A 16,805-nucleotide genomic window follows, 5' to 3' on the forward strand; every position below is an offset into this window, starting at 1 on the left:
AAACTCTTAGAGAAAATGCTCAAAAATAGAATGAGATGATCCAAGATGTTGCCCCAAAATGAATTCAATCCTCATATATTTATATATTTACAAGAGGGGCCTCTTCTGCTTGATTGATTAAATAAATTTTACTCAAAACCCCAATTTTGGTTTTATTTTCCCAACTACCCCAAAACCTACCCAAAATTGGATATTTTGGGGTTTTCAACTTGAGGACTGTAGCCTACGAGGATCGATAGGCTATTATGTCCTTCATTCATCCTCAATTTGTAAAGGAAATTACATTTTATCTTGACTCTCAAGTTTGTAACCAGGATGAAAAGTCCAGGGAGCTCTTTTCCCACATGATTCTTGAGAAAAAATATGTGTTCCTCTCCCAATACAAGTTAAAAAGAAACTACACAAAATTGCTACATTTATTAGTGATTGACATCTCATTTCTGTCATATCTTAACAAATTCACTAAGTTTCTAGGAGTCGTTTGCTACTATCATTGATTATATTTTGATATTAAAAAGAAAATTCAATTCGAAGAGACAACCTTTATTATTTTTAACTTTTTTGAAATATCTATTGGAATTGTCTCTAAATATATTGGTATGTAGTCTGATAAATTTTATCATTAGACAGATTGTTGCACAGTTTTTATTAATTTTGAAAATTTTATTAAAGGGTGGACTACTAACTTTTAAATATTGGACTTTAAATTGGACATTTCATTAAATTTTGTCAGGCCAGGCAGTAACTCCAATAGGCAGTAAAACTGATTCAATTTATTTCATTAGGTATGCTATTATTATATACAAAAGGGTGTGACTGCTCAGTTCATCTCCTGATGACTGTTCACATTCCTAATTTAACTATTTACATAAATTCACCCAATTGTGAGGATTAGGTGTCAACATTCCCCCCCTTAATCTGAAGGGATGTTGGTGAGTCCAAGCATCGTTCTGAATCTTTCAAGCTTTTCTCTTCCAAGCGCTTTGGTGAAGATGTCTACAATTTGCTCATTTGTGGAACAATGCCGGAGATGGATTGTTTTGGCCTCAACATGATGTCGAATCAGATGATATTTAGTATTGATGTGCTTTGTTCGATCATGGAACTTTGGGTTCTTGTCCAACTTTATTGCAGAGGTGTTGTCAATCATGAGTAGAGTTGATTGTACTTGTTTTACCTGCAAATCTTCAAGAATTTTCCTGAGCCACACAATTTCTTTTGTTGCTTCAGCTGCTGCCACGTATTCTGCTTCTGTTTTGGAATCTGCTGGAACTGATTGTTTGCGTGATCTCCAGGAGACAGCTCCTGATCCAAGACTCATAGCATATCCTGAAGTAGATACCCCAGTTTCTTTATCTCCATCGAAGTCTAAATCAAAGTATCCGATCAAACTGAAGTCATCCACCTGTGTGTACTTGATTCCAAAGTCTTGAGTTCCCTTCAAGCACTTTATAACTCTTTTTGCACCAGACCAATGTCCCTCACAAGGCTTTTGCATAAACCTGGAGAGGATTCCAACAGCAAATGAAATGTCTGGTCTGGTAGTAGTAAGGTAGTTGAGACTTCCTACAAGTTGTCTATACTTTGTTGCATCCTCAAATTCCTTTCTTTCAATAGATGTGAGCTTTAAGTTTTGTTCCATTGGAGTAGTAAGAGGATTGCACTCTGTCATGCCAAATTTGTTTAACAAATATCCAATGTATTTCTTTTGAGAAAGAAATATGGACTTTGGATGTTGGGTTACTTCAATGCCAAGATAGTAATGAACATAGCCCAAGTCAGTCATTTCAAAACATATCCCCAATTCCTTCTTTATGGATGCAATGTAGCTTTCATTGTTCCCTGTCATTAAAAGATCATCTACATATACCACAAGATATAAAACTGTTTTTCCAACTTTCTTGACAAATAAAGTTGCATCATCAAGATCAAAATGATTGAAGTTGAGTTTCAGAAGATGCTCAGTTAGTTTTTCATACCAGGCTCGTGGTGCTTGTTTGAGGCCATACAAGGACTTCACAAGTTTGCATACTTTATGTTCATGTCCTTTCATAGCAAATCCTTCAGGCTGGGACATAAAAACATTCTCTTTTAGATCTCCATTCAAGAAGGCAGTTTTTACATCCATTTGATGGACTTTCCAACCGTTCTGAGTTGCTAGTGCAAAGAGTGTCCGGATGGTGGCCCATTTTGCTGTGGGGACAAAAGTTTCCTCATAATCGACCCCTTCCTTCTGTGCAAAACCTTTTGCCACAAGCCTAGCTTTGTGCTTGTCAAGTGAGCCATCAGCTTTGTACTTGTTCTTGTAGACCCACTTGCAGCCAATTGGTTTGGTTCCAAATGGAGGATCAACTAGCTTGCAAGTGTTGTTCTTTATGAGGGCATCATACTCCTTTTTCATCGCTTCTTTCCATTCATCATTAGAAGCAGCTTCTTTAAAGGAAGTTGGTTCAAAATCTGTAGACAAGTTCAATTCGCAATCATAAGAAACATCCATATCAACACGTGAATTAGAGTCATCTACATCACCTCCATTTTGTCGGTTTGAATTTCTGGTTCTTGTTTTTCCAATTTCATCAGGATGAACACTTTCAAGTGTCTTCGTCAGCCACTTTGGGGAACCTTTCTGAGATGGTCCAGGCTGCTCTGTTGATTGAGTTGGGACTAAATCAAGATTGGGTCTCCCAATTCTATCAATTACATCACTTAAAGCATCATCCGTTGTTGGAGTTTCATTCGGGGGAGAGTGTTCTTCGGAAGAAGATTCCACATGTTGATCTAGAATAGGAATCCCCCCTTCAAGATGTGGAATCTGATTATCAAATTCTTGAAATGATTTTGTTTTTTCGAATCTATCCAAGCTATCAAGTTGCTGCTCAACAACATTGTCAGATTTGGATGATTCAAGAAAAATTACATCTCTAGATACAACAAACTTTTTATTTACTTCATCATAGAGGCGGTATGCTTTGGAGGTGTTTGAATACCCCAGGAAGATACACTTACGACTTCTAGCACCAAGCTTTTTTCTATGTACCTTTGGCATCAAAGCATAATAGGTGCCAAAGACCCTGAGATGTTTTACCGAAGGAACATGTCCATACCACAATTCATAAGGAGTCTTGTTTCTTATAGCATTAGATGGACATCTATTCTTTATATATGCAGCACATAGAACAGCATCAACCCAAAACATTATCTTTACATTTTTGAAGAAAAGCATGGATCGTACCATATTCAAGATTGTTCTATTCATTCTTTCAACTACACCATTATGTTGGGGATTATAAGGAACAATTGTTTGATGTTTGATCCCATGTTGGCGAAGATAGTTTTCAAATTCATTTGATGTCTATTCTTTTCCATTATCAGTGCGAATAGACCCAATATGAGATTGTGCATCATTTTCAATCCATTTATGAAAATTCTTGAATGTTTGGAAAGCATCAGATTTGTTCTTCAATAAATAAACTCAACACATTCTGGTGTAGTCATCAATAAATGTCATGATATATTTATTTCCATTTGCAGAAGGAACATGCATTGGACCACATAAATCTGAATGAATAAGTTCAAGCTTCCTATGTGCTCTTGAATGTGAATCACGAAAAGGCTGTTTGCTATGCTCTCCTAGAATGCAAGCATCACATTGCTTATGTTTCCTATGAATTGTAGGCAAACCAGCAACACCATTTTTCTTCAATAAGCGGAGACTGTCATAGTTTAAATGTCCAAATCTAGCATGCCATAATAAACTTGATGGAAGTTCACCTTCTTCATGATGAGAAATATATGAGAAATGTTGTGCATGAGCAGAGGTTCCTTGCAGTTTGAGAAGCCTTTCTTCTTCTATTCCCTTCATGACAAGTGAGTGGTCAGATGCTTTTCTTACCTCAAGCTTGCCATCAAACATATGAATGGAGTGACCTTGCTGGCAGATGTGGACCAAGGATAGCAAGTTTCTCTTGAGCTGTGGGAGATATAGAACATGATCCACAAGAAAGTCTAGAAGACCAAGCAGTTTAAGCCTGATTGTGCCAAGCCCTGATGGCTTGATTTTTGATTGATCTGCAAAGTATACTGCTCCATCAACATTGTCAGTATTATCTTCAAAAAAATATTTTCTATGAGTCATGTGACAGGTTGCTCCTGAATCAAGCAACCAATAATTTTTCCATGAAGCAAGTGAAGCATTAAACAAATCTTCATTTACTCCAATGTTACATTGTGCCTCAACATAGTGAGCGGATTCAGGTGCTTTACCTTTGTCTATATCATCAATTTTACCTTTCTTTTGGTTTCTTTTCTGCTCAATTTTGTCCCATGGTAGCTTGCATGTAGAGGCATCATGTGATCCATTTCTTTTGCAACGAATGCAGTGTAAATCTGCCTTTTCTCCTTGAGAATATATGCCCCCCTACCTCTGAAATATCTTCCTCTTCCTCTTCATCCACCTCTTCCTCTTGTAGAATCTTGAGCAGGATGCTTTTCTTTATGAGCAAGGCACACAGTCTCTTCAGAGGATTCAGGGGTTGTCTTCTTTCTGAAAGCTTTCTCTCTTTCAGCAAAATTTTTCATAAGAGAGTCAAAGGTTATATCTTTAAGATTTCCATTTGCTTGCAATGACTCAACATAATTGGAGTAATTAGGATAAAGTGCCTTGAGAAAAGCAATAAGAGGAATATCCAATTCAACCTTAGTGGATTTGATATCATGCATTATAGACTTTACTTCAGATGCAAGAGCAAGAGGATCATTATTTTGCAGTTCAAGAGTGAAGAGTTTAACCATGAGTTGAATGACTTCAAGTGCAAAATGTGAGTCATAGAGTTCTTTCAGCTTTTCTAAAGCTTCAAAGGCAGTTGAATATGACGAAATATGGCAACTAACCTCTTCATTTACAGATGTTGCGATTAATGCATAAGCCTTGCCGTTCTTGTTTTCCCAAATGACGAGCTCTTTGTCTGAGGTAGGTTGTACTGGGTTATTGTCTCCTTCTCCGACACACACTCCTTTCCACAAGTCATTGAAAATGAGGGTATGTTTTATCATCCGAGACCATTCAAGATAGTTCTCCTTGATAATGAGAACTATTCCCACCATAAATATGATTGAATGCATTGTAAAATCCAAGAGCTGTAAAAATACTTCTGCTGCTAAAAGAAAATTGATTCTGATATCAAAATGTATTCTGGCCTCAACTTTGTTAGTCACTTTTGAAAACAGCTTTATAAAAAACAACACTATGGTAGCTTAATAGTGTGGTATACATATATCCCAGCAACCACAACAAACACTATATACAAAGTGTATTAAAACCATCCAAACACTATTGATATACTATTGATCATTGGAACACATGAACAAAATTCTGTTGCGCTAAAGATCTTCACTAGACATTATATACAAAGTGCATTAAGCCATCCAAATGCTATTCATATACTGTGAATAGAATTTTTTTGCGCCAAAGATCTTCACCAAACATTATATAAAAATAAATGTTATCGAAATTTCAATACTATCCACAAGCATATACTGTCGTAATTTAAATTTCAATGCTTGTCAACAGTACTCGTCTCGGTTCTGCAAGCCAAACCACCATATTCCTTTATGGACTCGTAGACCGCAACTCCCTGCCATCGCTTGGATCCAAAGACTCGATCCACACTCCCGTTCCTTGGGATTAGTTTGGAATCAGTAACATCAAACATAAAGAGCAAGCCGAGCAGACATTATCTCTGATGTGCATCCAGGCAAAAATTGAAGTTTGCAGGGCACTCAATGAAACGAAATGTTTGAGGAAGCAGTAAATACGCTGGGCATTTCACTGAATCGGCGTCCAGTCTGGCATTTCAAAGACACACTCAAACCCTAGTCGACCTTCATCGCTCGTATTTTTTTTTTTTTGCACAAAGAGAGAGCCTATGCAGGATGAATACGAAGAGGGCACGGCTGTCTACAAGTAGAGGGAAAACCATTCATTCCATTGAAGAAGAAGAATCAGTGAATGTACCCCAACCAAACGTCGCCCCCATTTCAAAAAACGCAAAACAGGAAATGTGGCTACTGGTAAGATTAGTTTCCATGCAAGAAAGATCTCAAAGACAGGCGGGGGTGTAAGGAATGAACAGTGTTCAATCACAGTGTTTCATCCAATACCATCAAGCCATTCACAAAGACAGCGCAAACGTTTCAAACCAGGTCAGGATGACAACGCTATTCACAAAAAAAATTAACGTACAACGCTTCTGTCTGGACAGTATGGACAGATGCGTTATGAGGCAGCACTGGAAAGGAATACGGCAGAGGCAGGTTATGTCAGGATAGAGGGGAATATGGCAGAGGTAGAGCAGTGCTGGAAGGTAACTCAGGACAGGACAGAGGAGTTACAGGAGCATAATAGCTAAAACAAGGAGTTGGCTCTGATACCATGTCAGGCCAGGCAGTAACTCCAATAGGTAGTAAAACTGATTCAATTTATTTCATTAGGTATGCTATTGTTATATACAAAAGGGTGTGACTGCTTAGTTCATCTCTTAATGACTGTTCACATTCCTAATTTAACTATTTACATAAATTCACCCAATCGTGAGGATTAGGTGTCAACAAATTTTTAAGGGTTGTTGATAGCTAACATTTGACAGTACAAAACTAGACTTGTTTCCTTGGGCTCTTATTCTGGATGTAAACTTTGGGAATAAGATCTAAAAACTAGATCAGTTCAAGTGTTAAGGCACAATTTCTAAATTTAATATGAAAATGGATATAAATATATCTAGATATTTTTTTCTCATTTTTGAGCTCTTCCCATCAAGACAAAATGTTTATCTAGAAATAACTCGGAAGTAACTTTTCTTTTTATGATTTTAATGTTATATTATTTTAGGAATATACTAAACTTTGTCTAAGCAAATAATTCAAAGAAATGTTTCTTAGAACCATGGTTCATGTATATGTGATACCAAGTCATTGTGCTTATGAATAGAGAAGGTAATTTTCATTAAATATATCTGAGAAGAGATCATGAAAACATAACTAACTATATTTTTTTTCACTGTATTTACTATTTATGCAAGTGATCAATGTTATTACCTTTCTTTCTTCACAATATATGTTGGGTTTAGGTCGTCTACTTGTTTTTCTTATTCAATATGTTTGATAATACTTTGTTTTCTGAAATTCATTCTATTTATTGTTACAGTTTGTGGAAAATATTTCTTGTTGATGCTGCAATTATTCTTTTACTTATATGTTTTCCAATTACTTGGTGTTCAATTTATTTGTTAACGACATTGTTGTATGGACATGCACCAAAAGACTCAAATGTGAAACAAATAATTGTATCTTTAGTGTTTAATATTCTAGCTTCTTTCTCCCCAATGATAGGTATCTAAAAAATGGTTTGAGAAATGGAGAAATTAAAATACCTTCCTAGCCTAACCACAAACACTCCAAAGACTCTTTTAAAACCTTTTGCCTTGATTAGGAAATGGATGAAGGCATTGCGCTGCACAGATTTGGGGGATGTTTGTAGTTATTGAGGGAATACAAGAAAATATTAGTAATGTCCAACAAAATATCACGAAAGTGGGTCAATGGGGACTATAAAAGTATATCTACTATCGGTACAAAGTGGGAGCTAAGGAATCTTCTACTGAAAGCATAAAGATATGATTTCTAAGAGCTAAGAAGAGACTATACATTTTATGTATAGCTAAAGAAAACTAAAAAGGATAAAATAGAATGTACATAAGGTGTTGGTACAATAGAAATGATATATATCTGATACTAAGCCAAAGAGAGGATGTCAAGTACTATTGGAGTCAGTGTCCAAGGATGAGTGAGAAGAACAAGAAGGGAGCTTCTTGTTGGAGTCATAAAGTAGTGTAAGGGGCGATTGCATTGGCTCTTTCACTAGAAAGAGAGGATGTTAAGCCCTGACGAGGATGGTGACCAATGATGAGTGATGAGATTGAGAGTTGGTTTTGTTGTTAGAGTTGTCAAGCATTGTGAAATCACTATTGCATTGGTAGATGAGATCCTTTGGTGAGTGTCTAGGATTGAGGGGTTTGGTTGTATGTATTTGGGGGTATAAGAATATGGTAACTTTAAGCTCCTAACATTTAAGGTCGATGGGAAGAATCCCTTGATAGGAATCCAAGTCCTGAGTACCATGTTGAACCTAGTGAGTAGTATGTTGGTAGGTGGGGAAGTTGATTTTGGGGACACTTGGAGGTGTTTTTTCTATCTGAATGGTGGTGTATGGCCTTCTATCAGAAGTAGGTTGGCCCATGCTAGAGGGGGTCAAGAGGAGACATGAGGTCTCATTGATCTGGGCCTTGTGGTATCCAGTGTCATGGGTATCTAATTGTTGTTTGTTGTTCTTGTTAGAGGGAACAATCGAGAAATATGAGGTGATGTTATTTAAGGTGTGTGACTTGTAATGGCTTATATCTATATTTACAAATTTCTCATGAAGAGAGTAAGGCATTGTTGATTTGGATAGTAGAAGAGGAAATGGAGCCTCTTGAATCTGAAAATAAGTAATGGGATCTATCTTAATCTTGTAATGGAGGGGACATGAGGAAATGAGATTTATTGTCATCTTTGGAAATTATAGGAAAAATGGACTATAATAAAATACACAATCTGAAAAATAAAAATGCACAATCATTTCTACCATATCTATATCTGCAATTCCCTAGCTATAACCTATATCTGTAGGAAGAGGTATGTTGGGTAGCGAAAGCCCCATGGAACGAGTATGGGGTGCAAAGCCTAGAATTTTGGGTAATATTAGGGTAAAAGACTCTGCAGAAAGCGTGGAGCACGAGCTACAGTAGGTTGAGTCAAAGGGTAGTCTGCCTAAAAATAATGTAAAGAAATAGTAATAGAGTCGGCCCGCCGTGGGATCGTGGGCCAAGGGAAAGTATAAATAGAGCAAGGCTCTATGAGGGAAAGGCAGTTTAGTTTTTGTTTTTGAAGAGAATAGTCCTGAAATGTAATAGGTAAATAGTCGGAGAGTAGTTGTAAGTCCAAGTCGAGGGAGTAGGGTAGAAGGTAGAGGCTCTGCAGCTGTGTGTGCAAAGGCCTAGAAAGTCTACAGCTATGGCCATGGACTCCTGCAGCTGAGTGCGTAGGGTGGATCTGGATGTAATGTTGAATATTGATAATAAAGATAAGTTTCTTCTGAATTCTTTGTTAATTACGAATTTACTCTTTTATGATAAATGAATTTTTATGATCTCTGCATTTGCTCTTGTATAATACATGTGAAATAGGTTAATATTGATGTGCGAAGTAACCAGAAGTATTAAATGTTTGCTTAAAGACCGCTTTAACTAGATCAAAATAATAATAAGTGATATCCGATCTGCAAGGATCTCGCACAACGCGAGGCTGCAGAATAGTGCGCGAGCCCCAAACCACATCCAATACATCCCCAGGGTGTGGAAACCTAGTTCTAGCACCCTCCCCTGCCACCTCAGGTGAGACCTCAGCCTGCGCTTCGCAGGCTGTTTCCGAAAGGGCTGGTAGATGCAGGATTTGTTTGGCTAAATAATTCTTCCGAACCTGGGTTAGGCCCCAATAAGCCAACAAATGGTTCCATTGTTGGGACTGGGATCTGCCTAAGGGGTGTCTAATGTGGGAACACTGGAATCTGACAAAGAAAGAACTCAAATATTGGTGGGATCTAAAGCTCCATGAGTTCGCGGTTCAGGAAAACAAGAACTAGCATATATTAGAGGAATAATGGTTGTATCGCTATATCCTCACGGACATACATGAGATCTTCTTCGTAACATTCCCGACAGAATTGTATGAGTGGATCTAGAAGTTAGCTGATAGCATGGGAAGGAGCAGATTAGACCAGCTGATAGTGTGGACCCCAGAACTGGTGCGTAGACTAGAAGCCACTGAAGACAAACTCGCGTGCGGGGTCGATCACTAGGTAGATCAGATCATTGGGGGATTTATCACTGAATTCGGAATAGATACAACTGTAAGCTACAGTGAAGCGGAAAGGCAATTTCTCCAAGGACCGCGAGGTCGGTACATCAAGTCATTAAATACTTAGATTAAGATGTTGTTGTGCGAAAAAACAAATTATACACATACATTAATGTCTAGGGTAACATGGAGTGGAAGAGGTTACTGAGGAATGGAAGGAGCAGGGAACAGTCCTCTAATTTCTATCTCACAGGAAAGAGAGGAAGATCTCGCTAGGTTCTCACCCAGAAGCGTAGTCCGGTTGATTACAGAACGCCTCCCGCTAATACCACCTCCATCTACATCATCACCCCCATCACCCACGTCGCGTTCATCCACACCACCTCAACCGTCACCACCTCCTAGAACAGGGATGGTGGCCGCAGTTAAGTTACTGGCCTTTCAAGGTATAGGGAATGAAGATCCAAGTTGGTTCTGGTTTGTGATAAACTCCATGTGGGACGCGCAAGGTATAACAGATGAAAACATCAAAAAGGCTACGCTGGTCAGTGCACTCCAGGACCGCGCGCTGACATGGTACATAAAACACTCAACCGACCATCCGAATGAAGGACTAGTAGCTATACAAGATGCGCTTAACAAAGAGTATGGCTGACCAAAGTCTGAGAACCAATCAATCATTGGGTTCAAAGAAATAGCAATGTTGCCTGGTGAAACCCTGTGGGATCTGGACCAAATATTAAAGAGTACTATTCGCAAGGCTAATATGACGTTGACCGACGGACAACATTGCGCGTGGTTTGTGGCGTCATTAACACCCCATCTGAGGATGGCTCTGTCACAATAGAAGATCTCAACCCAGGCCGAGGCACTAGAGATAGCAATGAGGTTATACGCGACCCTGATACCAGACCCAGGGTTGGGAGTTCAGCAACTCCACACGCAACTTCAGAACTTAAGTTTGGAATTACAAAGCTTGAAGAAAGGAAGAATGCCTCGATCAGGGGTACTGTTGGAGGAACGATGTATTAAATGTAAAAGCCACGTGCACGAAAAAGACCATTACTCGGTATTCGCAAACTATCTGGTGGGGGGAGGTTCGATTGTTGGGGGGAAAAGTATCTAATGCAGAATGCCTCTATCCCACTCTAAGGGTGATAGTACCTCAGCAACAACTGAATGCAAAGCTATGAAAAGTTTCTTCTTTACGAGATGAGAGAGGGAAGAAAGAGATGATCTACTAACCGTTATCTTGCGCTTAATAGTCGATCCAGTCTTCACTCCTTGCCGCTTGCTCCTAGCTCCTTGCCCTTTCACCGGCCCAGCTACACACATATCCTGTAAAAACACAAGGAAAGGAAACTACAAGAAGCATACATCTGTAATCGATCTAAGGATTAGCATAAACCAAATATACAATCATCAATTCATCATCAAGATACATGCATATAGAAGAATATCAAAGCTTTATTAACAATAGAAGTAAAGTTCTGAGAGAGTTACAACCACAATGGGCTCCAATCCAGCAACACCTCCCAGCTGAAAGAAATCTCCTCTTCACCTCCTTCAAGCAATAACACCCAATAGCTCTGTTCTCAAACCAACAGCACTTCCTTACTTGCACAAAATTCCAGCCTCCCTAGACCTCATGAGAGAGATCTATATATAGGTTTTTGGAGAAAGGATGAGTCATCTTGAGACTGGCCTGAAGGTGACTTGTGTCCTCTCCCACTTTAGTTAATATTTAGTTCTTGAGTCCACTTGGAGAATCTTGCTTCCACTTGGAGTTCAAGACCCTCTTACTCATCACTAGGCGAATTCCTTGAACCAAGTGTCAGTTTGGAAGCTTCCTGGGCAGTTGACACCTTGCAGAATGACTGTGCCACTTGGCCAATCTCGCCCAGCGCAGGTAGCCTTCATTGATTTTGACCTTCAGCGCAGGTACAAGGAAGAGCAGTTGACATTCAGCGCAAGTGCTCAGTGGAGCAGCTGACATGATCCAGAAATGGCCTGTTTTTGAGTGTTTTCAGGTGGAGAACTGATTTTTAGTGCTGTGGTTTGCAGACCTTGTTCTTTTAAGGGTAAGAACAACATGTTTTTATCGACATTTCATGCTCCATGCTGATAGGCACAAAAATGTCTATAACAGTTGCCCCCTAAAGTATGAGGTCGTTTATCGGGTGAAATTCTTTATTAGGAGGATCCGAAGTTCATTCAATCGCTGAGAGGTGCCCTGCAATAAAATACAATACAATACATTATTTTTCATTCTGCTTTCATGATCTAGCTGAGGCGGGCATTCCCATGCTCAGCTTTATAAAGTAATTTTGGTACATATAACAGACGACCGTCTGAATATAGACTGATAATTCTCTGCTGAAATTATCATCCTTTGAATAGGATGATCATCTGCTGCAACGATGTATATATCAAATGTCTTTATATTTCCTGAATATATATCGCAGCCCGGATGGATGAAACTAGATCCGGGGTCTTCAATCTCGTTCGATCTTCACTCTAAGTACAAGTCGATCCATGTGAGAATTACGCTGAAGTCGAACATGGAAAGACATCGCTTGATTACTGGTCAATAATGTAAACCGTTAACAAGCGCGAGAGGAATCACCAATAATGACAATGACCCTCAAGGTACTGCAGTACAATTCATGTGGTGTGAATAAAGGACTTGGCGTCGAACACCACGCAAAATCTTCTGGTCGAAGGTCATTGATGTATACCTATCGCCGGAAGTGAGAAACTTGCCATTGAGGCATGCAAGCTTCAAAGTACTTGGGGGGGTGTTCCTAGATCAACTTCTTGGATAGTGAGCTGAAGTCGACAAGAAGTGATCCGTCAAAGGAGGGCCTTAATGAATCCCACATCAGTGACACAGAATGGAGCTAATGACTTAGTGGAGGTGAAAACAATCTGTGAGATATGATTCAGGGTGGCGATCATGGGCGGATGAAGGATAATGTATGGCAGTGGATGGGACACGGTTGACTCTTTCTGAACACATCTCTTGAACATATAACGACACTAATGTGATGGATCAGTAGCATTACCCCAAATACGGATGGTTTGGCGAGGACCATGGTGATGAGACCGGTGAATGAAACAACCCAACCGGATGTGATACGGAGGACAAAGTGTCATGTTCAAGAGCGACTTGCTACCATTAAGCTTTGAGATTCTCCCAATTTTTCCCCAGTCATTTCTGACCAGTACCTCTTTATTTTTGTCAAGCTTGAGGAGGATAACATATGCTTGTTCTATAACCTGCCCTTCGGGCAAGCCCATCGCTATGTTTTAACGAGCCTAGCGATAGGGAAACTCGTTCTCGTCTAAAGACAAGTTTGTCGCTATTTAATCATTTTAACGAGTCTAGCGACAAAGACAACTCGGTCCTTTTCATTTTTAGAGAGTCTGAAAAGGTACAGAAAGTTAACTCCAAAATTCCTTTTTCGTCATCTAATCCCTTAAGCCCGAAAAAGTATAAAACAATACAAAAGGGATGAATTTTCGATAACTTTAACGAGCCGAATAAAACAAGCGCTCGACCTTTTTGTGCAATAATCCCTCAGGTCCAAAAAGATTAAAATCTAGAGGAGGGATAGCTCTTCCGGTCCTTTTAACGAGCTGGAAGGCCAAAACTCGACAATCTTTTCATATTTTACGAGTCAGATGAAAAGAGCTTAAAGAAGACTCGTCTTTTGAGGAACGAGTGATAAACAGGGATAGCAGCAGATTCCAGGTATAGGTTGGAATTTTCCAATCACGGCAGTGTCACAAGGATGGCTAAGTGAAATCACTCTTCGCAGCTGTTCCTTAAAAGAGGTAAACAATCATATGGAGGTGAACGATTGGCCAAATGAAATGGAGGTGGTGGGTGCAAACACGACCAAGGCTTTTACGGCTAATAAATTTACGATCACAATGGTTATTTACCGGAATAGGTTCTTTTTTTAGATAAAAATGAGCTTAAACTCTGGAGGAAACATTGCTCGCTGCTTCTATTTATTTTTTAACGAGCATGAAGACCGCGTTAAAACTGCTCGGATCTTGCGTTTATTTTTTAACGAGCATGAACTTTATGCTAAAACTTCTCGATATACCAGTCATAAAATAAGAAATGTCTCTTGTGGGATCTCTATTTTTTATAGAGCTTCATCTTCACTAAGCTATGCTCCTTCTCATCCTTTCTTTATGCAAGTTCAGAAACGGCTAATCCTACGAGTTTAAAGGGTTAGACCTACAGGTTTAAAGGGAGGACCTAAAAATTTAAAAAAATAAATAGTCGTCCCTTGCTTGCATTCCAAAAGGTTGCATGCCCCCAGGTATGAAGTATAATTTCAAGGCTGCCCCTACTTATCCGATAAAACATTTGTTTCAAAGGGTGAGGTTTGCCTCTTCCTGGTTACCCAAAGATGGTTCTATTTGCTGCCGCAAATCAATCTCTTTCTTCGGCACTGTCTTCCATAGTAGACAATGGTGAATGACTAAAAATTGTCAAACACTTAATCTTGACAAAAGAATCCTATTCTAGAACAACCCCTCTTCCACATACGGACGGGGTACGAACTAGTAATATTCTTCCGCGGAAATTCTACTTTATACCCAAGGTTTCCTCTACCCGAAGCAGACCAGGGCGCATGCCCCCTGGGTTCCAGTCCTATCTTTCCGAATCACTCGCATTCATCGGGAAGAAAGACTGGGGGTAGAGGAATTTCTCGAGAAAATAGACCATTGAGGATTGGTATTTGACTATTTGCGATGCGTGATCCCGGAAATGAAAGTTGGTCTACGAGCTTGACCACCCTTCCTTCGTGTGGAAAACACATTACTCTAAAGAGTGAGGAAACTATAGCTTCCATGCAATATATATAGTCACGTCCAAGGAGTAGGTTATAATCCAAGGGTCCTTGGACGACCATCACGTTCATATTAACGGTCTTCCCTTTCAATGTAATAGGCACATTGGGGAGGATTCCTAATGGTCGACTGGTTCCTTTATTAAAGCCCGAGAGATTTCTTATCTCAGGCAAAAGCGCCGGGGAACCCAGTGCTTTCCAAGCAACAGAGGAAAGGATACTCACAGATGCCCCTTCATCAATGATAGTTCCAACCATCACCATTCTATAAATTTGGACTATGATTCTGAACGGTATACTGGCTGGTAACCGGGGTCTGCCCAGTTGGTTCCAATCAAAGGACACAACCAGGTTGCTTGGTGGTGGGACCGAATACACGGCCGGATACGATCCTGACGATGTTCCTTCCTGCGATAAAGGAATGGGCGCATTGCCCTGATGCTCATCAGAATCTGTGTTGATGAAAAGAATCTGGATGGTGTCATCCTTATTCTCTTCCGTGAGGGTGCCACTTGAAGATGGATCTTCAGTGACGGTGTCATTTGAGGATGAAACCTCTGAAGGAAGAACCGGGTCAACTGCCGTATCGACCTTTAGACTTTCGTCTGGTCTGGCTTCAGTGGGTTCATTTTCAATGACTGACTCTTCAGCTGACCACTTGAGCGGGCCAGCTGTGTTTTCAACCAACGAAGGACTTGGCACGAGTTTTTTGTATCCAGGAGGAAGTCTCAACGGTGAAACCGGACGATCTTCCAAAACTCTCTTCGCTTCATCTAAGAAGGGACAACGGTGGATGGCATGATCGCCTTCACACAGTCTACAGGGGGATTTTGCTCCCCCCTTTTGTCTTGATCCTTCACTTTCGCTGGTTGATGGTAAGCACTCAACTTGATTATCAGAGGTTGAAGCTCCCGAATTGTGCAACCGAGGGGACCAGTCCCTTAGTATCCGGGGAATACAGGGACAATCTCTATGGAAATGGTCTCCTCTACATATGACACATGGTGATTTAGGCCCGGTCTGTGCTGTGTGTGGGTTTTTGTTAGATGTATTTTGCTTGCCCCCAGTCGCTTTAGGCTCCTTCTTCTTCTTTTATTTCTTCTTCTTTTCCTTCTTCTCCGTGAGAGCTTGGATTTTTCCAGCTTTACCTTTCGAAGATGAAGGATTGGAGGAAGGGTTATAGGAAGTAGAAGGCTGGTGGGAAGCTCTAGACTCATCTAACTGTTGACTCGACTGCTCAGGAACCATGGTGTTCTGAACTACACTAGTTGAGAATAGCCAAACAGGCAGGCCAATTGTCAGTCCTGGAAGCGACAATGTGGCCATGTGGGGCGCACCAACTTCTCCCCAAGAGGAGAAAGGACCAGGATTTCCATCAGGTGGAGTTCCTTGGTTGGGGCATTCCATGTTCTCAACTTAAAGATCAACGCGGGAATAGGAGGTGATTATGTTCCGTTTAAAATAAATTTTACGACAACGCTTTGACACAACTTGCTTTTTCACTTTTTAAGAGTCGAGAAAAAGCTAAAGATGACTCTAGTCTCCTTCGATGTTTTAACGAGCCCGAAGTGACAAATGCTCAGATGGACTTTTTCAGTTATAGAGTTTGAAAAAGGCCAAAAGAAACTGCTCTGGAGTTCTAGGCAGAGGGTGTGCCAAACCTTTCGCAAAACCACATAATACGTTTTACGGTACGAGTGGTCGATCTTCGTGAATGCTGTGTTCACTGCATTGCGATCAGTAGGGCGGCTGACACGGTTTCCTATGGATAAAGGCTTTGATCCTATAGGGGTCTCCCAATATATACGCGACGGTACGTGGGAGCACAAGTCCGTATTAGTGCCACCGACTCTCAGGAGGAATCACCCACCTTCGTCGAGATCGACAGTCACTATGTTTAACGACGCCGGAACACATCTCTAGCTTAGACCTCTAGATGTTTGCGTTATGTTTCAATGCGTTGTTATGTAAATTCAATTTATT

Source organism: Pinus tabuliformis, chromosome J (genome assembly GCF_031772625.1).
Source record: "Pinus tabuliformis cultivar Carrire ecotype Pingquan chromosome J, CPIR1, whole genome shotgun sequence".
NCBI lineage: Eukaryota > Viridiplantae > Streptophyta > Pinopsida > Pinales > Pinaceae > Pinus > Pinus tabuliformis.